This window comes from Rutidosis leptorrhynchoides, chromosome 1 (assembly GCF_046630445.1).
Source record: "Rutidosis leptorrhynchoides isolate AG116_Rl617_1_P2 chromosome 1, CSIRO_AGI_Rlap_v1, whole genome shotgun sequence".
In the NCBI taxonomy this organism is placed as follows: Eukaryota; Viridiplantae; Streptophyta; class Magnoliopsida; order Asterales; family Asteraceae; genus Rutidosis; species Rutidosis leptorrhynchoides.
Genome location: NC_092333.1, coordinates 376,836,731 through 376,859,271, shown reverse-complemented (window position 1 = coordinate 376,859,271; position 22,541 = coordinate 376,836,731). Strand labels below are relative to the sequence as shown.

The 22,541-nt window shown below is 33.9% G+C and overlaps 1 pseudogene; it reads right to left on the bottom strand.

The window, feature by feature from the left end:
* Positions 1-15,025: 15,025 nt before the first annotated feature.
* LOC139900573 (pyrophosphate--fructose 6-phosphate 1-phosphotransferase subunit beta-like) overlaps positions 15,026-22,541 on the bottom strand; it is a 43,749-nt pseudogene continuing 36,233 nt past the window's right edge.

Sequence of the window (22,541 nt, the reverse complement as noted above, 5' to 3'; positions counted from 1 at the left end):
GACTTCAAGACATATATCAAAACACTCATACTTAACGAAAATGGTTACAGTTACTTTTCCATTCTTTTCTTTCATCAAGAATTCTAGTGGTATTCTTACCCGTATTATACACAGCTTCAAAACGTACTTACTATGAGTATATACCAATAGGAACTAGCATGGGATTCCACTCTTGATTATGTCATGTATGACTAATCAATTTTAACTTCTACCATGAGCTATTCAACTAACTAGAACTTTTTTTAACCCCACTCACCACTCACCAATTACCACTCATCATTCACTCCATTTCACTTCCAATTCTCTTTCTAATTCTCTCTCAACATACACACACTATTATGAACGTATTTTTCCAGTAGTTAATCATCATCTTCATCAAAAATCACTTCAAGAATCAAGCTATAATCATCATAGGAAGAACACTTCAAGAACACTTCAAAAATCCCTTTAAGTTTACTAATTTACTTCCAAGCTTTCTAATCCATTCCAAGTAATCATCTAAGATCAAGAAACCTTTGTTATATATAGTAGGTTATCTTTCTTATTCAAGGTAATATTCATATTCGAACTTTGATTCAATTTCTATAACTATAAACTATCTTAATTCGAGTAAAAATCTTACTTGAACTTGTTTTTGTGTCATGATCCTACTTCAAGAACTTTCAAGCCATCCAAGATCCTTTGAAGCTAGATCATTTCTTTTCACTTCCAGTAGGTTTACCTACTAAACTTGAGGTAGTAATGATGTTCATAACATTATTCGATTCATATATATAAAACTATCTTATTCGAAGGTTTAAACTCGTAATCACTAGAACATAGTTTAGTTAATTCTAAACTTGTTCGCAAACAAAAGTTAATCCTTCTAACTTGACTTTTAAAATAAACTACACACATGTTCTATATCTATATGATATGCTAACTTAATGATTTAAAACCTGGAAACACGAAAAACACCGTAAAACCGGATTTACGCCGTCGTAGTAACACCGCGGGCTGTTTTGGGTTAGTTAATTAAAAACTATGATAAACTTTGATTTAAAAGTTGTTATTCTGAGAAAATGATTTTTACTATGAACATGAAACTATATCCAAAAATTATGGTTAAACTCAAAGTGGAAGTATGTTTTCTAAAATGGTCATCTAGACGTCGTTCTTTCGACTGAAATGACTACCTTTACAAAAATGACTTGTAACTTATTTTTCCGACTATAAACCTATACTTTTTCTGTTTAGATTCATAAAATAGAGTTCAATATGAAACCATAGCAATTTTATTCACTCAAAACGGATTTAAAATGAAGAAGTTATGGGTAAAACAAGATTGGATAATTTTTCTCATTTTAGCTACGTGAAAATTGGTAACAAATCAATTCCAACCATAACTTAATCAACTTGTATTGTATATTATGTAATCTTGAGATACCATAGACACGTATACAATGTTTCGACCTATCATGTCAACACATCTATATATATTTCGGAACAACCATAGACACTCTATATGTGAATATTGGAGTTAGCTATACAGGGTTGAGGTTGATTCCAAAATATATATAGTTTGAGTTGTGATCAATACTGAGATACGTATACACTGGGTCGTGGATTGATTCAAGATAATATTTATCAATTTATTTCTGTACATCTAACTGTGGACAACTAGTTGTAGGTTACTAACGAGGACAGCTGACTTAATAAACTTAAAACATCAAAATATATTAAAAGTGTTGTAAATATATTTTGAACATACTTTGATATATATGTATATATTGTTATAGGTTCGTGAATCAACCAGTGGCCAAGTCTTACTTCCCGACGAAGTAAAAATCTGTGAAAGTGAGTTATAGTCCCACTTTTAAAATCTAATATTTTTGGGATGAGAATACATGCAGGTTTTATAAATGATTTACAAAATAGACACAAGTACGTAAAACTACATTCTATGGTTGAATTATCAAAATCGAATATGCCCCTTTTTATTAAGTCTGGTAATCTAAGAATTAGGAAACAGACACCCTAATTGACGCGAATCCTAAAGATAGATCTATTGGGCCTAACAAACCCCATCCAAAGTACCGGATGCTTTAGTACTTCGAAATTTATATCATATCCGAAGGGTGTCCCGGAATGATGGGGATATTCTTATATATGCATCTTGTTAATGTCGGTTACCAGGTGTTCACCATATGAATGATTTTTATCTCTATGTATGGGATGTGTATTGAAATATGAAATCTTGTGGTCTATTATTATGATTTGATATATATAGGTTAAACCTATAACTCACCAACATTTTTGTTGACGTTTTAAGCATGTTTATTCTTAGGTGATTATTAAGAGCTTCCGCTGTCGCATACTTAAATAAGGACGAGATTTGGAGTCCATGCTTGTATGATATTGTGTAAAAACTGCATTCAAGAAACTGATTTCGTTGTAACATATTTGTATTGTAAACCATTATGTAATGGTCGTGTGTAAACAGGATATTTTAGATTATCATTATTTGATAATCTACGTAAAGCTTTTAAACCTTTATTTATGAAATAATGGTTATGGTTTGTTTTAAAAATGAATGCAGTCTTTGAAAAACGTCTCATATAGAGGTCAAAACCTCGCAACGAAATCAATTAATATGGAACGTTTTTAATCAATAAGAACGGGACATTTCAGTTGGTATCAGAGCGTTGGTCTTAGAGAACCAGAAATTTTCATTAGTGTGTCTTATCGAGTTTGTTAGGATGCATTAGTGAGTCTGGACTTCGACTGTATTTTCTTTAAAAATGATTGCTTAACATTTTTGTTGGAAACTATATATTTTTAACATATGAATATTATGTGATATATTAATCTCTTAACGTGTTTGATATTATGTGATAGATGTCTACCTCTAGAACAAGTCCCATTGACTCACCTAATAATAATGAAGAGTCAAATGTAAATTGGAATGATTCGTGGACTGATTCACAAGTTCCCGAAGAGGAACCGGAAGAAGAGTCGGAACCGGAAGAAGAATCGGAACCGGAAGAAGAATCGGAACCGGAAGAAGAAATAGAACCGGTGGGGGAAATAATAAAACGGTTAAGTAAAAGAGAATTCTCAACCAACCGACCAAGGTTAATTATGGTAAATGGTGTTTCCGCCAAGGAAGCAAAATATTGGGAGGATTACCAATTCTCCGATGAATCGGATTCCGACGAGAATTCCGATGATGTTATAGAAATTACCCCAACTGAATTTAAAAAGGGAAAAGAAAATAATAAGGGAAAGGGCATAAAAATAGAGAAATCTAATTCCAACCCTGATGAACTTTATACGTATCGTCAACCCCCGAAGTTCTTAAGTTGTAACAATGACCCGGGAACCTCTAAACCACCAGGTTTTTCTAAACCAATGTGGACAACGACGGCTCGTATTAGGGGAACATCATATATCCCTAGAAACTTGGCAAAACGAACCAAAACCGAACAAGAAGAAACGAGCGAGTCGGAATAAGATAGTTGTATTCGTGTGGTGTAATATATGTAATATAGTGTGCTTATGCTTTATGATATATGTAAAAATTGCTTGTATTAATAAGTATTTTTTTATGAATCTAACTCTTGTCTATTTTACAGTATAAAAACACAAAATGGATAGACAACCCAATATTTTAAGACACCTACCCGGAGACATGATTGATGAAATATTGTCTAGAGTCGGTCAGAATTCCTCGGCACAACTATTTAAGGCGAGATCAGTTTGTAAGACATTCGAAGAACGTTCCAAGAATACCTTGGTTTATAAAAGGCTTTCGTTCGAAAGATGGGGGATATCACATTGGGAAATCCATAAGTTACGATGTGTTTACTTTGACGCATATATTGCGGGGAACCCAAATGCTATTTTACGCAACGGGTTAAGAAATTATTTTGACTCAGTATATCCGAATATAGGACTTCGTGATTTAGAAAAAGCGGCTAACATGCAACATAAAGAGGCATGTTATGCTTACGGGTTATTAATGTTCGCTTCTCACCAAAGTGAGAACAAGAACATCGGGCTACAACTATTAAACAAAACGTTCCCACAAGTGACGGAGTCGGTAATTGGGGTAAGAAATGAGGTTTTTAGGTTATTACGAGACTGTTGGTCATTACATAACCCTCGTCCCTTTGACGATGTTACAACACACTGTCTTATCAATGGTCATAACGGTTATGTTCCACAAGACCAAGGATGGGAAGTAGTCCTAGTAAAACCAGAATGCATGACTTGTTTCTGGACGTATGAATTACGTGTCTTTATTGTCCTTGCTGAATGACTTGTGTACTAGCTAGAATTATCTTCACAACTATCTTGTATCAAAGTTATTGTGTGCTATATTTCATGCTTTATGTAAAATAAGCGGTATTGTAAGTTTGTAAAATATTGTATAAAAGTTTGAACGCGAAATATTATTACAATCAGTTTTTCATATAGAATTGTAGTAGTTGAATTGTATATTAGCTACTAAGTATGAACTTAACGGGTATGTACTACCCGAATTTAAACTTATAAAACGCTAATATGAAGAAAAAGCTTTTATAAATGAGTTCATATTATGCTACGAAATACTATTAACTACTCTTAATATTCTGTATGATTAACTTGTTCCATTTGACTATTTTGAAGGAAATGGCACCGACTACTCGACACACCGTGAATATGAATGAAGAGGAATTCCGTACTTTTCTAGCTTCAAACATAGCCGCAGTACAGGCTGCGCTACATACCAACAATAACCTTGGATCTGGCAGTACAGGAAATCGTGTAGGATGCACCTACAAAGAATTCACTGCCTGCAAACCTTTGGAATTTGATGGAACCGAAGGACCGATCGGATTGAAACGGTGGACCGAGAAGGTCGAATCAGTGTTTGCCATAAGTAAGTGTACTGAAGAGGACAAAGTGAAGTACGCTACGCATACCTTCACAGGTTCTGTGTTAACATGGTGGAATACCTATCTAGAGCAAGTGGGACAAGATGATGCGTACACACTACCGTGGTCAGCATTCAAGCACTTGATGAACGAGAAGTACCGTCCCAGAACCGAGGTCAATAAGCTCAAGACAGAACTTAGAGGGTTACGAACCCAAGGATTTGATATTACCACGTACGAAAGACGATTCACAGAATTGTGCCTATTGTGTCCGGGAGCATTCGAAGATGAGGAAGAGAAGATCGACGCATTTGTGAAAGGATTACCGGAAAGAATCCAAGAAGATATAAGTTCACACGAGCCCGCCTCCATACAACAGGCATGTAGAATGGCTCACAAACTAGTGAACCGGATTGAAGAAAGAATTAAAGAACAGACTGCTGAAGAGGCCAATGTGAAGCAAGTCAAAAGAAAGTGGGAGGAAAACGGTGATAAGAATCACCAATACAACAACAACAGCAATTACAACAATAATCGCAACAATTATCCCAACAATCGCAACATCAATCGCAACTACAACAAACGGCCCAACAACAACAACAACAACAATAACAGCAACTACAATAATCATCCCAACAACAATAATAACCGCAACAACAACAACAACAATCAGAAGCAGCTATGCCAAAGGTGTGAAAAGTATCACTCGGGGTTCTGCACCAAATTTTGCAACAAGTGTAAAAGAAATGGTCATAGCGCGGCGAAGTGTGAGGTCTACGGACCAGGGGTTAATAGAACGAAAGGAACAAATGGTGTCGGAACGAGTAATGGCGGAGCAAGTAGTGTCGGAGCAAGTTATGCCAATGTAGTTTGTTATAAATGTGAAAAACCGGGCCACATTATTAGAAATTGCCCGAACCAGGAGAACACGAATGGACAAGGCTGCGGAAGAGTTTTCAATATTAATGCGGCAGAGGCACAGGAAGACCCGGAGCTTGTTACGGGTACATTTCTTATTGACAATAAATCTGCTTACGTTTTATTTGATTCGGGTGCGGATAGAAGCTATATGAGTAGAGATTTTTGTGCTAAATTAAGTTGTCCATTGACGCCTTTGGATAGTAAATTTTTACTCGAATTAGCAAATGGTAAATTAATTTCTACCAGATAATATATGTCGGAATCGAGAAATTAAACTGGTTAGCGAAACATTTAAGATTGATTTGATACCAGTAGAGTTAGGTAGTTTTGATGTGATAATCGGTATGGACTGGTTGAAAGAAGTGAAAGCAGAGATAATTTGTTACAAAAATGCAATTCGCATTATACGAGAAAAAGGAAAACCCTTAATGGTGTACGGAGAAAAGGGTAACACGAAGCTACATCTTATTAGTAATTTGAAGGCACAAAAACTAATAAGAAAAGGTTGCTATGCTGTTCTAGCACACGTCGAGAAAGTACAAACTGAAGAAAAGTGCATCAATGATGTTCCCATTGCAAAAGAATTTCCCGATGTATTTCTGAAAGAATTACCGGGATTACCCCCACATCGATCCGTTGAATTTCAAATAGATCTTGTGCCAGGAGCTGCACCAATAGCTCGTGCTCCTTACAGACTCGCACCCAGCGAGATGAAAGAACTGCAAAGCCAATTACAAGAACTTTTAGAGCGTGGTTTCATTCGACCAAGCACATCACCGTGGGGAGCTCCTGTTTTGTTTGTCAAGAAGAAAGATGGTACATTCAGGTTGTGTATCGACTACCGAGAGTTGAACAAACTTACCATCAAGAACCGCTACCCACTACTGAGAATCGACGACTTATTTGATCAACTACAAGGCTCGTCTGTTTATTCAAAGATTGACTTACGTTCCGGGTATCATCAAATGCGGGTGAAAGAAGATGATATTCCAAAGACTGCTTTCAGAACACGTTACGGTCATTACGAGTTTATGGTTATGCCGTTTGGTTTAACTAATGCACCAGCTGTGTTCATGGACCTTATGAACCGAGTGTGTGGACCATACCTTGACAAGTTTGTCATTGTTTTCATTGATGACATACTTATTTACTTAAAGAATGACCAAGAACACGGTGAACATTTGAGAAAGATGTTAGAAGTATTGAGGAAGGAAGAATTGTACGCTAAGTTTTCAAAGTGTGCATTTTGGTTGGAAGAAGTTCAATTCCTCGGTCACATAGTGAACAAAGAAGGTATTAAGGTGGATCCGGCAAAGATAGAGACTGTTGAAAAGTGGGAAACCCCGAAAACTTCGAAACACATACGCCAGTTTTTAGGACTAGCTGGTTACTACAGAAGGTTCATCCAAGACTTTTCCAGAATAGCAAAACCCTTGACTGCATTAACGCATAAAGGGAAGAAATTTGAATGGAATGATGAACAAGAGAAAGCGTTTCAGTTATTGAAGAAAAAGCTAACTACGGCACCTATATTGTCATTGCCTGAAGGGAATGATGATTTTGTGATTTATTGTGACGCATCAAAGCAAGGTCTCGGTTGTGTATTAATGCAACGAATGAAGGTGATTGCTTATGCGTCTAGACAATTGAAGATTCACGAACAAAATTATACGACGCATGATTTGGAATTAGGCGCGGTTGTTTTTGCATTAAAGACTTGGAGGCACTACTTATATGGGGTCAAAAGTATTATATATACCGACCACAAAAGTCTTCAACACATATTTAATCAGAAACAACTGAATATGAGGCAGCGTAGGTGGATTGAATTATTGAATGATTACGACTTTGACATTCGTTACCACCCGGGGAAGGCAAATGTGGTAGCCGATGCCTTGAGCAGGAAGGACAGAGAACCCATTCGAGTAAAATCTATGAACATAATGATTCATAATAACCTTACTACTCAAATAAAGGAGGCGCAACAAGGAGTTTTAAAAGAGGGAAATTTAAAGGATGAAATACCCAAAGGATCAGAGAAACATCTTAATATTTGGGAAGACGGAACCCGGTATAGGGCTGAAAGGATTTGGGTACCAAAATTTAGAGATATGAGAGAAATGGTACTTAGAGAAGCTCATAAAACCAGATACTCAATACATCCTGGAACGGGGAAGATGTACAAGGATCTCAAGAAACATTTTTGGTGGCCGGGTATGAAAGCCGATGTTGCTAAATACGTAGGAGAATGTTTGACGTGTTCTAAGGTCAAAGCTGAGCATCAGAAACCATCAGGTCTACTTCAACAACCCGAAATCCCGGAATGGAAATGGGAAAACATTACCATGGATTTCATCACTAAGTTGCCAAGGACTGCAAGTGGTTTTGATACTATTTGGGTAATAGTTGATCGTCTCACCAAATCAGCACATTTCCTGCCAATAAGAGAAGATGACAAGATGGAGAAGTTAGCACGACTGTATTTGAAGGAAGTCGTCTCCAAACATGGAATACCAATCTCTATTATCTCTGATAGGGATGGAAGATTTATTTCAAGATTCTGGCAGACATTACAGCAAGCATTAGGAACTCGTCTAGACCTGAGTACTGCCTATCATCCACAAACTGATGGGCAGAGCGAAAGGACAATACAAACGCTTGAAGACATGCTACGAGCATGTGTTATTGATTTCGGAAACAGTTGGGATCGACATCTACCATTAGTAGAATTTTCCTACAACAACAGCTACCATTCAAGCATTGAGATGGCGCCGTTTGAAACACTTTATGGTAGAAAGTGCAGGTCTCCAATTTATTGGAGTGAAGTGGGGGATAGACAGATTACGGGTCCGGAGATTATACAAGAAACTACCGAGAAGATCATCCAAATTCAACAACGGTTGAAAACCGCCCAAAGTCGACAAAAGAGCTACGCTGACATTAAAAGAAAAGATATAGAATTTGAAATTGGAGAGATGGTCATGCTTAAAGTTGCACCTTGGAAAGGCGTTGTTCGATTTGGTAAACGAGGGAAATTAAATCCAAGGTATATTGGACCATTCAAGATTATTGATCATGTCGGACCAGTAGCTTACCGACTTGAGTTACCTCAACAACTCGCGGCTGTACATAACACTTTCCACGTCTCAAATTTGAAGAAATGTTTTGCTAAAGAAGATCTCACTATTCCGTTAGATGAAATCCAAATCAACGAAAAACTTCAATTCATCGAAGAACCCGTCGAAATAATGGATCGTGAGGTTAAAAGACTTAAGCAAAACAAGATACAAATTGTTAAGGTTCGATGGAATGCTCGTAGAGGACCCGAGTTCACCTGGGAACGTGAAGATCAGATGAAGAAGAAATACCCGCATCTATTTCCAGAAGATTCGACAACACCTTCAACAGCTTAAAATTTCGGGATGAAATTTCTTTAACGGGTAGGTACTGTAGTGACCCGAACTTTTCCATGTTTATATATATTAATTGAGATTGATATTTACATGATTAAATGTTTCCAACATGTTAAGCAATCAAACTTGTTAAGACTTGATTAATTGAAATATGTTTCATATAGACAATTGACCACCCAAGTTGACCGGCGATTCACGAACGTTAAAACTTGTAAGTATCTCCATAAGTATATTAACAATGAGTTATATACATATAAACAAGACTACTAACTTAAGGATTTCGAAACGAGACATATATGTAACGATTATCGTTGTAACGACATTTAAATGTATATATATCATATTAAGATATATTAATATATCATAATATCATGATAATATAATAATTTAACATCTCATTAGATATAATAAACAATGGGTTAACAACATTAATTGAGATCGTTAACTTAAAGGTTTCAAAACAACACTTACATGTAACGACTAACGATGACTTAACGACTCAGTTAAAATGTATATACATGTAGTGTATTTAGATGTATTAAAATACTTTTGGAAGACTTCAAGACATATATCAAAACACTCATACTTAATGAAAATGGTTACAGTTACTTTTCCATTCTTTTCTTTCATCAAGAATTCTAGTCGTATTCTTACCCGTATTATACACAGCTTCAAAATGTACTTACTATGAGTATATACCAATAGGAACTAGCATGGGATTCCACTCTTGATTATGTCATGTATGACTAATCAATTTTAACTTCTACCATGAGCTAGTCAACTAACTAGAACTTCTTTTAACCCCACTCACCACTCACCAATTACCACTCATCATTCACTCCATTTCACTTCCAATTCTCTTTCTAATTCTCTCTCAACATACACACACTATTATGAACGTATTTTTCCAGTAGTTAATCATCATCTTCATCAAAAATCACTTCAAGAATCAAGCTATAATCATCATAGGAAGAACACTTCAAGAACACTTCAAAAATCCGTTCAAGTTTACTAATTTACTTCCAAGCTTTCTAATCCATTCCAAGTAATCATCTAAGATCAAGAAACCTTTGTTATATACAGTAGGTTATCTTTCTTATTCAAGGTAATATTCATATTCAAACTTTGATTCAATTTCTATAACTATAAACTATCTTAATTCGAGTAAAAATCTTACTTGAACTTGTTTTTGTGTCATGATCCTACTTCAAGAACTTTCAAGCCATCCAAGATCCTTTGAAGCTAGATCATTTCTTGTCACTTCCAGTAGGTTTACCTACTAAACTTGAGGTAGTAATGATGTTCATAACATTATTCGATTCATATATATAAAACTATCTTATTCGAAGGTTTAAACTCGTAATCACTAGAACATAGTTTAGTTAATTCTAAACTTGTTCGCAAACAAAAGTTAATCCTTCTAACTTGACTTTTAAAATTAACTACACACATGTTCTATATCTATATGATATGCTAACTTAATGATTTAAAACCTGGAAACACGAAAAACACCGTAAAACCGGATTTACGCCGTCGTAGTAACACCGCGGGCTGTTTTGGGTTAGTTAATTAAAAACTATGATAAACTTTGATTTAAAAGTTGTTATTCTGAGAAAATGATTTTTATTATGAACATGAAACTATATCCAAAAATTATGGTTAAACTCAAAGTGGAAGTATGTTTTCTAAAATGGTCATCTAGACGTCGTTCTTTCGACTGAAATGAATACCTTTACAAAAACGACTTGTAACTTATTTTTCCGACTATAAACCTATACTTTTTCTGTTTAGATTCATAAAATAGAGTTCAATATGAAACCATAGCAATTTGATTCACTCAAAACGGATTTAAAATGAAGAAGTTATGGGTAAAACAAGATTGGATAATTTTTCTCATTTTAGCTACGTGAAAATTGGTAACAAATCTATTCCAACCATAACTTAATCAACTTGTATTGTATATTATGTAATCTTGAGATACCATAGACACGTATACAATGTTTCGACCTATCATGTCGACACATCTATATATATTTCGGAACAACCATAGACACTCTATATGTGAATGTTGGAGTTAGCTATACAGGGTTGAGGTTGATTCCAAAATATATATAGTTTGAGTTGTGATCAATACTGAGATACGTATACACTGGGTCGTGGATTGATTCAAGATAATATTTATCAATTTATTTCTGTACATCTAACTGTGGACAACTAGTTGTAGGTTACTAACGAGGACAGCTGACTTAATAAACTTAAAACATCAAAATATATTAAAAGTGTTGTAAATATATTTTGAACATACTTTGATATATATGTATATATTGTTATAGGTTCGTGAATCAACCAGTGGCCAAGTCTTACTTCCCGACGAAGTAAAAATCTGTGAAAGTGAGTTATAGTCCCACTTTTAAAATCTAATATTTTTGGGATGAGAATACATGCAGGTTTTATAAATGATTTACAAAATAGACACAAGTACGTAAAACTACATTCTATGGTTGAATTATCAAAATCGAATATGCCCCTTTTTATTAAGTCTGGTAATCTAAGAATTAGGGAACAGACACCCTAATTGACGCGAATCCTAAAGATAGATCTATTGGGCCTAACAAACCCCATCCAAAGTACCGGATGCTTTAGTACTTTGAAATTTATATCATATCCGAAGGGTGTCCCAGAATGATGGGGATATTCTTATATATGCATCTTGTTAATGTCGGTTACCAGGTGTTCACCATATGAATGATTTTTATCTCTATGTATGGGATGTGTATTGAAATATGAAATCTTGTGGTCTATTATTATGATTTGATATATATAGGTTAAACCTATAACTCACCAACATTTTTGTTGACGTTTTAAGCATGTTTATTCTCAGGTGATTATTAAGAGCTTCCGCTATCGCATACTTAAATAAGGACGAGATTTGGAGTCCATGCTTTTATGATATTGTGTAAAAACTGCATTCAAGAAACTGATTTCGATGTAACATATTTGTATTGTAAACCATTTTGTAACGGTCGTGTGTAAACAGGATATTTTAGATTATCATTATTTGATAATCTACGTAAAGCTTTTAAACCTTTATTTATGAAATAAAGGTTATGGTTTGTTTTAAAAATGAATGCAGTCTTTGAAAAACGTCTCATATAGAGGTCAAAACCTCGCAACGAAATCAATTAATATGGAACGTTTTTAATCAATAAGAACGGGACATTTCATACATCATATAGAAACTGTTAGTTTCTATATTCTGTAAACTTTCGAGCTTAAAATATGAATGTTATTGAAGTAATGTTGGGAATTGATGCATGAGTTAGTATAATATAATGACACTTGATCAACGTGATTATATTACAGTAAGTCATGCTGAGTTTCTAATGGGACGTGATGATTCACAGATTATAACGTCATCATGTGCCATGTTACATAACTCTTTCATTCTGCTTAACTTCTGAACATATCAAGAAAATATATTCTTGATAGTTCTATACTCAGTGATTCAGGTAATTTGACAAAACAAATCGTGCTACTACCTTTCCTTTCTACATTGTATATTATGATAATTTGAAACTCCATACCTATGAATTCTGGACCGTTACTTGCGAAAAGTAAACAAAAGCATGAAGCTCCAAAATAGAAAGGGGGTATAAATCGCAGCAAATAAGAGAGCGCATTAACTGTGGATGACAATAATTATAGGAGACAGAAGTAGGGACATTGAAATATAAGGGAAGACATAAAATCCAACAGCAACGCATAAATTACAAACCATGGATATTAATACGAATAGCAATATAAAGACGCGGCATAATTAAGAATAGTATCACCCCAAGGTTATATTAAAAGTAAGCAAAATTTCTCTGGTGGAAGATTGAAAGGAAGAATGACAGAAATAATAATTAGGGAAATATCAAGAATTAGAACTGGATTAAGTATTTTTACAATCTTTTGGATGTATGGACTAAGAAAGAAAGTATAGGAATGGTAAGAATAATGGAACGAAAGAGTTTGATTTATAATGGAAATATCAGACAGAGTAATCGAGACAGATCACCATATTTAATTATAGAGATCTTAATTTTCTTATTCGCCGAAGAATCAAATCTTATAGATTTTAAAGATTTTCTTTAATCCCTTGAATTCCGAAATTCAACCAAGACAACGTCAAAAGCTAAGACGCACCTTATTTTCTAAATTCAACCCTAACTCTGCCAAAAGTGAAGACGAATCTTTACTTTTCCTATTTCAATCTTTTGTGATAGCTTCATTCATACTCTTCGAATAATCAAATTGTTTTATCCACATTACTCAATGATGATAAAAATCTATTTATCAACTCATATTCGTCATGAAAACATTTTTATTGTTAGCCATGACGACCTCACTCAAATTTCGGGACGAAATTTCTTTAACGGGTAGGTACTGTGATGACCCGGGAATTTCCGACTAAATTTAAACTTAATCTTTATATGATTTCGACACGATAAGCAAAGTCTGTTAGGTTGAGTCTCAAAAAGTTTGAACTATTTCATATATTCAATTGATCTTCGACCATTCTCGACGATTCACGAACAATTGTGTGTAAATAAATATGTAAATATATATAGATATAATTATAAAAAAATAAATGTATATATAATTTGATTTAATAAAATATAATATAATCATTAGAATTATAAACATTACAACAACAACAACATGTAATATTAATATATTAAAAATTAACAAGTTAAAATATAATTGTTATAGTAATATTATTACTTCATTGTTATTAATAATAATATTAATGTTAATAACTAATATCAATATCAGTTATATTATTGTAGATAAAATATAAATATGAGATTTTACGCATTTAATTTGTTATCTTTACTAATATTAATATTATTAATTTTATTATTAATATTAATATCAGTATTATTAATATTCTTAAAATATCAATACATAGATATAAAATCTAATACATGAAACTTGTTACATTATTTTTATTATTATCATCCTTATATAGCTATTATTATCAGTATTATTATTTATTCATTATTATTATTACTATTATTATTATTAATACTAATAGTATTGTTATTATTAATGTAATTATAATAATTATTATTATTATTAATAAATAGAATATAAATGTAATGGGATTGAGTTAATATTACAAGCGCATATTTTCCTGTCTTCTTGTTTCCAGTTGAATACAACTAATAGAATCCAAAATTTGTTTCATATCACTATCCCACTGTTGTTGATTTTTGATTCTGACTATAGAATTCGTTACCCATCAATTTCAGTAGTACCAATCTAATTAAAAGCTGTTTTATTTTTTTATATATTTTAATTGATTAATTGTCGACTTCCATTGCGTATTAAACGATCCAACTAGTTGTTAAACAACTAAATTGATTTCCTTTCTTCTGTACTAATAACACAATTGAGTTTCTTTTCTACTTCTTCTTTCTCAAATACAACGACAAACACACATCACCTTCGAACCACCACTAACCATCATCCATCGTGAATCACCCAAGATGATCGTTGTAAGTGTGCCCCTTCTCATTTATATGCATGTCATCCGAATATATACATCAACTCAATCACCTATCCAAGATAACAATATAACTTCTCTTACGATGATTATCATCAACAAACATAATCAAAACCCATTGTGATCCATAATGGTTACTACTGCCATTTAAAATCTGTTTGGATGCAAACCAACACCGAACCCAACTCACTCTCCTCTTTCCTTCACTGTTTTTGCAGCCACCACTGCTGTCTCCTTTCTGTTTATGCAAACCACCGAAGCAACCCATAAAAACTGCTATCATCTGTTTTCTCTATTCGTTCAGACCCAAACCCAACACCAATAACCATTAAACCCCTCGAAACTGCAACTGCAGCTGCAGTTGTTTCTGTTTCCTATTTGCGAGAAAAACCATCATACTAGACCAATACTTCTGCAGCTATATATACGCAAGGAAAGATGCTAATTATGATACATGATGCATAATTTTATGTGTTGATTGAAGTGGCCAAGAAAAGAGAAAATGATTGTGATTGATTCAATAATGGCACGTTAATTTCTTTTCCTTTTGGTCGACACCCATTAACCAATGCCCCACTTATTATTTTATATTGCTAGTGGGTTTCAAAGAGAATAATAATGCAATAAAGGAAGGTGACACTTTTGATCATACTTATATTTTTTTTATCTAATTATACAAGGTATTATAAATGATTTCGGGTAAACTGTCGTTATGATTATGATATTGGAAAAATTGATTGTTGCACAAATTCATGATATTGACGATATGATTTTATGTTGGTTAGAGTTATTTAAGAATGATACGTACGAAGATGATTATGAAAATGATAATGATGATGAAGGGAATACATGAAATATCAATTAGGATTAGGATTGTATGATAAATAAATTATGATGATGGGTAATGCTACATGGCATGATAAAGATGATAATAATTATGAGATTAAGGATGTTGATAATGCTAGATTAAAACCGATGCTGTTATAAAGATGATGATATAAAGATAACTTTGGGTTTAAGGAAGAAGATGAATACAAAATTAATGTTAAATAGCTTTAAGGTACAGAATACAAACATAAAGAATTCGATAGAGATATGGTTTGGAGGGTTTGGTCTAAGCGAGAGGTGATGGGGAACGAGAGGTTGTAGGTTCGAAACCATGCCATAGCACTTTTATTTTTAATTAAACAGAGCGGGCTTGTATCTTGGACCTGTCAATGATTGGGCTACGGTTTTCCTTGTGGGCCGAGATTAGAGTGTCTGTTGGGATGTAAATATAGTTGGGCTGTAAAATATAGCCGGGCCGAAAAGAAAAGGTTATACATTAAATTTTGGGGTATTGAAAACAGAAAAGAGATACAGAGAGACGGTTATGAGAATGTTTGGGTATTCGAGGGGTCGTGGGTTCGAGTCCCGTCTCGGACAGTTTAATTCTTTTTAAGGCTACAAAGGTATAACTTAATATTGTTATTATTCCTATTATTATTATTATTATTATTATTATTATTATTATTATTATTATTATTATTATTATTATTATTATTATTATTATTATTATTATTATTATTATTATTATTATTATTTTTATTATTATTATTGTTATGGTTATTGTTATTGTTATTGTTATTATTATTATTATTAGTATTAAGTATCATAACTATTATTATTATTATTATTATTTATACAAGTATTATGTATTATTTATTATTATTATTATGATTAGGGTTACAATTACTAATATTATTATTATTTATATTAATATTAATGTTATTATTAAGTATTATTATGAATATTATCATTATTAGTATTAAAATGATTATCATATTCATTATTACAAATATTAATTGAGTATTATTATAATAATTATCTTAATAAACAAATGATATATATATATATATATATATATATATATATATATATATATATATATATATATATATATATATATATATATATATATATATATATATATATATATATATATTTAATACTTATAACATAACAAAAATTAATATTTTTATATACAAAATGAATATATGAGACGTATATATATTATTAATATAAAAATGATATAATTAGTAAATTATATATATATACAAACTTATTCGATTACGATATGAATATTAATAAATATACAAATGATATAGGTTCGTGAATCCAAGGCCAACTCTGCATTTATTCAATATCGTCATATGTATTTTTACTATAAAATACATTAGGTGAGTTTCATTATTCCCTTTTTATATACATTTTGGGGCTGAGAATACATGTAAAATGCTTTATCAATTATTTTACAATATTTATATGCGTGAGTTTCATTACTCCTTTTTTAAATGCTTTTGCAATATATATTTTTGGGACTGAGAATACATGCGCTACTTTTATAACTGTTTTACGAAATAGACACAAGTAATCGAAACTATGTTATATGGTTGAATTATCGAAATCGAATATGCCCCTTTTTATTAAGTCTTGTAATCTAAGAATTAGGGAACAGACACCCTAATTGACGCGAATCCTAAAGATAGATCTATCGGGCCCAACAAGCCCCATCCAAAGTACCGGATGCTTTAGTACTTTGAAATTTATATCATGTCCGAAGGAGGATCCCGGAATGATGGGGATATTCTTATATACATATTGTGAATGTCGCTTACCAGGTGTTCAATCCATATGAATGATATTTTTGTCTCTATGCATGGGACGTTTATTTATGAGAATTGGAAATATGAAATCTTGTGGTCTATTAAAATTATGAAATGATTGTTTATGATAAACTAATGAACTCACCAACCCTTTTGGTTGACACTTTAAAGAATGTTCATTCTCAGGTATGAAAGAAATCTTCCGCTGTGCATTTGCTCATCTTAGAGATATTACTTGGAGTCATTCATGACATATTTCAAAAGACGTTGCATTCGAGTCGTTGAGTTCTTCAAGATTATTATTAAGTCAAAAATAGTTGGATGTATTATGAAATGGTATGCATAATGTCAACTTTCGATGAAAAGAAAGTTTGTCTTTTAAAAACGAATGCAATGTTTGTAAAATGTATCATATAGAGGTCAAATACCTCGCAATGAAAACAACTATGGTGAATCATTTATAATCGATATGGACTTCGTTCGGATAAATTAGGACGGGTCACTTCACTATGATCTCACCTCGAGTGCACGAGTATAAATGTACTTCACAAAGTAAATGTGTGCATGATAGTTTCTTAGCCTTGACCTAAACAAGTAAGTTGTATTAATTAACCGATTATGACACAAGGTCAGGCGAAATGTGTTCAATTAGTCCTATATTACTACTCGATTAGTATAGCATGTGAATCACGTTGTCAAGTTTCATGCAAGAATCAAGTATAAAATACGATTAAAACGATTGCATAAGTGTTTGGTTAAGTTTGACTAAAAGTCAAACTTGGTCAAATTCAAAGTCAAAGTTAACGGGGTCGGGTCGGGTATCCGACAATTTTCCCATGATGAGAAAGTATATATAAACATGTTTGCCAAGTTTCATGTTAATCGGAGTTACTAGTAAGCGGGGGTGAAAGTGTGAAAAACAAAAAGAAATTGGGTCAGGCCCAAATGGCGCGCCGCTCCAATTTTGCTGATCTGCAAGTCTGGCAGTTTTCACACTCAAGCACGAATCCAACTTCAAATACACATAAATCATAAACCGTAAACATCCAAAACAAGTATCTTATATCGTTGGAAAGGTATTTTGATAAGGAATACAACTAACCACTTTTCATCAAGCAAAAACATCATTTACAATAGCCGAAAATCTCGTCAAGTGATCATTAAATGTTCAAAATCATCGTTTCAAGTTTACAAAATGTATTTTAAGATTTGGGAATCCAATTCACACATGTGATATGCCGTTTTGAAGGTAATGAAACATACATTACAACTAAACACTTATCAATAACATTAACAAGCATTCGATGCATCAAAAGTTCATTTTAAAGCTTTCAAACCCTAACTAAACTTCACAAACTCATTAATCATGTTCTTGAAGTTTTATTACTCAACCTACGCATCAAAACGAAGCTAGTGATACTAGTAACACAATTAAAACATGAACTTTAACAATTTAACAACATTAACTCATCCAAAATCAAAGATTAAGCACACCCATTTCAAATGTTCAAACTAGTTACTCAAAATAACAAATCGAGCAAACAAAACATATATTCATGTTATACACGAGCCATAGACACTAACTAACATCATTTCAAGTCAAAAACATGAATTTAGAGAAATCTAGAGTTTTTAGGAAGTTACCCAAACGAGATGAAATTGGTACCAAAATGTAGAGGATGAAGAGAGGATCACGAATATGTAATTTGTTTTGATGTTTGCCTCTTGATTCGGATTTAGATGATGATTTTTGTGAGTTGGGTGTTTAAGTTCAAAAATGGAAGATGAGAAAGGAGAGAAAAGAGATGAGGAGGTGAGTGGAAGTGAATGGGTGGATGAGGTGGGTTGACTAGTTGACCTAGTCAACTAGTTTGCCCACTTGGCAACCTCGGTCCCTCAAGTTTCAAAGCGGGTGCGGAAATTATCCAAAGTAATATTTTAAAAACGCTCGAGTAAACGAGTGATGTTATAATTAAATAACGAGAATATTATGAACGTTTGTCAACGGAATCTACGAATTTAAATAACGAAATATATTATTTAAAAAAAAAGATAGTGTTAAAAATAAATTTAACGGTAAAACGTGGGATGTTACAAGTAGAGTTAGGGAGTTTCGATGTGATAATTGGCATGGATTGATTGAAAAAGGAGAGAGCAGAGGTTGTATGTTACAAAAATGCGATTCGCATTGTAAGTGAAAAAGGAAAACCCTTAATGGTGTACGGAGAAAAGAGCAACGCGAAGTTAAATCTTATTAGTAGTTTGACGGCGCAAAAACTAATAAGAAAAGGTTTCTATGTCATTCTAGCACACATCGAGGAAGTCAAACCCGAAGAAAAGACTATCAGTGATGTTCCCTTCACAAAAGAATTTCCCGATGTATTTCCGAAAGAATTACAGAGACTACCTCCACATCGATCTGTTGAATTTCAAATAGATCTTGTACCCGGAGCTGCACCGATAGCTCGTGGCCCATACAGACTCGCACCCAGCGAAATGAAAGAGTTACAAAGTCAATTACAAGAACTTTTAGAGCGTGGTTTCATTCGACCAAGCACATCACCGTGGGGAGCTCCTGTTTTGTTTGTCAAAAAGAAGGATGGTACATTCAGGCTGTGTATCGACTATTGAACAAACTTACCATCAAGAACCGTTATCCACTATCGAGAATCGACGACTTATTCGATCAACTACAAGGTTTGTCGGTTTATTCAAAGATCGATTTACGTTCCGGTTATCATCAAATGCCAGTGAAGGAGGCTGATATTCCGAAGACTGCTTTCAGAACGCGTTACGGTCATTATGAGTTTATGGTTATGCCGTTTGGCTTAACTAACGCACCAACCGCATTCATGGACCTCATGAACCGAGTGTGTGGACCATATCTTGACAAGTTTGTCATTGTCTTTGACATACTTATTTACTCTAAAAATGATCAAGAGCACGAAGAACATTTGAGAAAAGTGCTAGAATTGTTAAGAAAAGAAAAACTGTATGCCAAGTTTTCAAAGTGTGCATTTTGGTTGAAAGAAGTTCAATTCCTCGGTCACATAGTGAGCAAAGAAGGTATTCAGGTTGATTCGGCAAAGATTGAAACCGTTGAGAAATGGGAAACCCCGAAAACTCCGACGCAGATACGCCAATTTTTAGGACTGGCTGGTTACTACAGAAGGTTCATCCAAGATATTTCAAAAATAGCAAAACCCTTGACTGCATTAACACATAAAGGGAAGAAATTTGATTGGAAGGATGAGCAGGAGAAAGTGTTTCAATTGTTGAAGAAAAAGTTAACTACGACACCTATATTGTCATTGCCTGAAGAGAATGATGATTTTGTGATATATTGTGACGCCTCAAAGCAAGCCCTCGGTTGTGTCTTAATGCAACGAACAAAGGTAATTTCCTATGCGTCCAGATAATTGAAGATTCACGAGCAAAATTATACAACTCACGATTTGGAATTGGGCGCTGTTGTTTTTGCATTAAAAACTTGGAGGCACTACTTATATGGGGTCAAAAGTATCATATATACCGACCACAAAAGTCTCTAACATATATTTGATCAGAAACAACTGAACATGAGGCAGCGTAGGTGGATTGAATTGTTAAATAATTACGATTTTGAGATTCGTTACCACCAGGGGAAGGCGAATGTGGTAGCCGACGCTTTGAGTAGAAAGGACAGAGAACCTATACGGGTAAAAGCTATGAATATAATTATTCGTACTAACCTTACTACTCAAATAAAGGAGGCGCAACAAGGAGTTTTAAAAGAAGGAAATTTGAAGAAGGAAATACCCAAAGGATCGGAGAAACATCTTAATATTCGGGAAGACGGAACTCCATATAGGGCTGAAAGAATTTGGGTACCAAAGTTTGGAGATGTGAGAGAAATGGTACTTAAGGAAGCACATAAAACCAGATACTCAGTACATCCCGGAGCGGGAAAGATGTATAAAGATCTCAAGAAACACTTTTGGTGGCCGGGTATGAAAGCCGATATTGCTAAATACGTAGGAGAATGTTTGACGTGTTCTAAGGTCAAAGCTGAACATCAGAAACCATCAGGTCTACTTCAACAACCTGAAATCCCAGAATGGAAATGGGAAAACATTACCATGGATTTCATTACTAAATTGTCAAGGACTGCAAGTGATTATGATACTATATGGGTAATAGTCGATCGTCTCACCAAATCAGCACACTTTCTACCAATGCGAGAAGATGATAAAATGGAAAAGTTAGCACGAATATACTTGAAGGAACTCATCTCCAGACACGGAATACCAATCTCTATTATCTCTGATAGGGATGGTAGATTTGTTTCAAGATTTTGGCAGACGTTACAACAAGCATTGGGAACTCGTCTAGACATGAGTACTACCTATCATCTACAAACTGATGGGCAGAGTGAAAGGACGATACAGACCCTTGAAGACATGCTACGAGCATGTGTTATTGATTTTGGAAACAGTTGGGATCGACATCTACCATTAGCAGAATTTTCATACAACAACAGTTACCACTCGAGTATTGAGATGACACCGTTTGAGGCACTTTATGGCAGAAAGTGCATGTCTCCGATTTGTTGGAGAGAAGTGTGGGATAGACAAATTACGGGTCCAGAGATAATCCAAGAAACGACCGATAAAATTATTCAAATTCAACAACGGTTGAAAACCGCACAGAGTCGACAAAAGAGCTACGCGGACATTAAGAGAAAAGATATAGAATTTGAGATTGGAGAGATGGTCATGCTTAAGGTTTCACCTTGGAAAGGCGTTGTTCGATTTGGTAAACGGGGGAAACTAAATCCAAGGTACATTGGGCCATTCAAGATTATAGATCGTGTCGGACCAGTAGCTTACCGACTTGACTTACCTCAACAACTCGCCAGGGTACATAATACTTTTCATGTCTCGCAACTGAAGAAATGTTTTGCTAAAGAAGATCTCACTATTCCATTAGACGAAATCCAAATCAATGAAAAACTTCAATTCATCGAAGAACCCGTCGAAATAATGGATCGTGAGGTTAAAAGACTTAAGCAAAATAAAATACCAATTGTTAAGGTTCGATGGAACGCTCGTAGAGGACCCGAGTTCACCTGGAA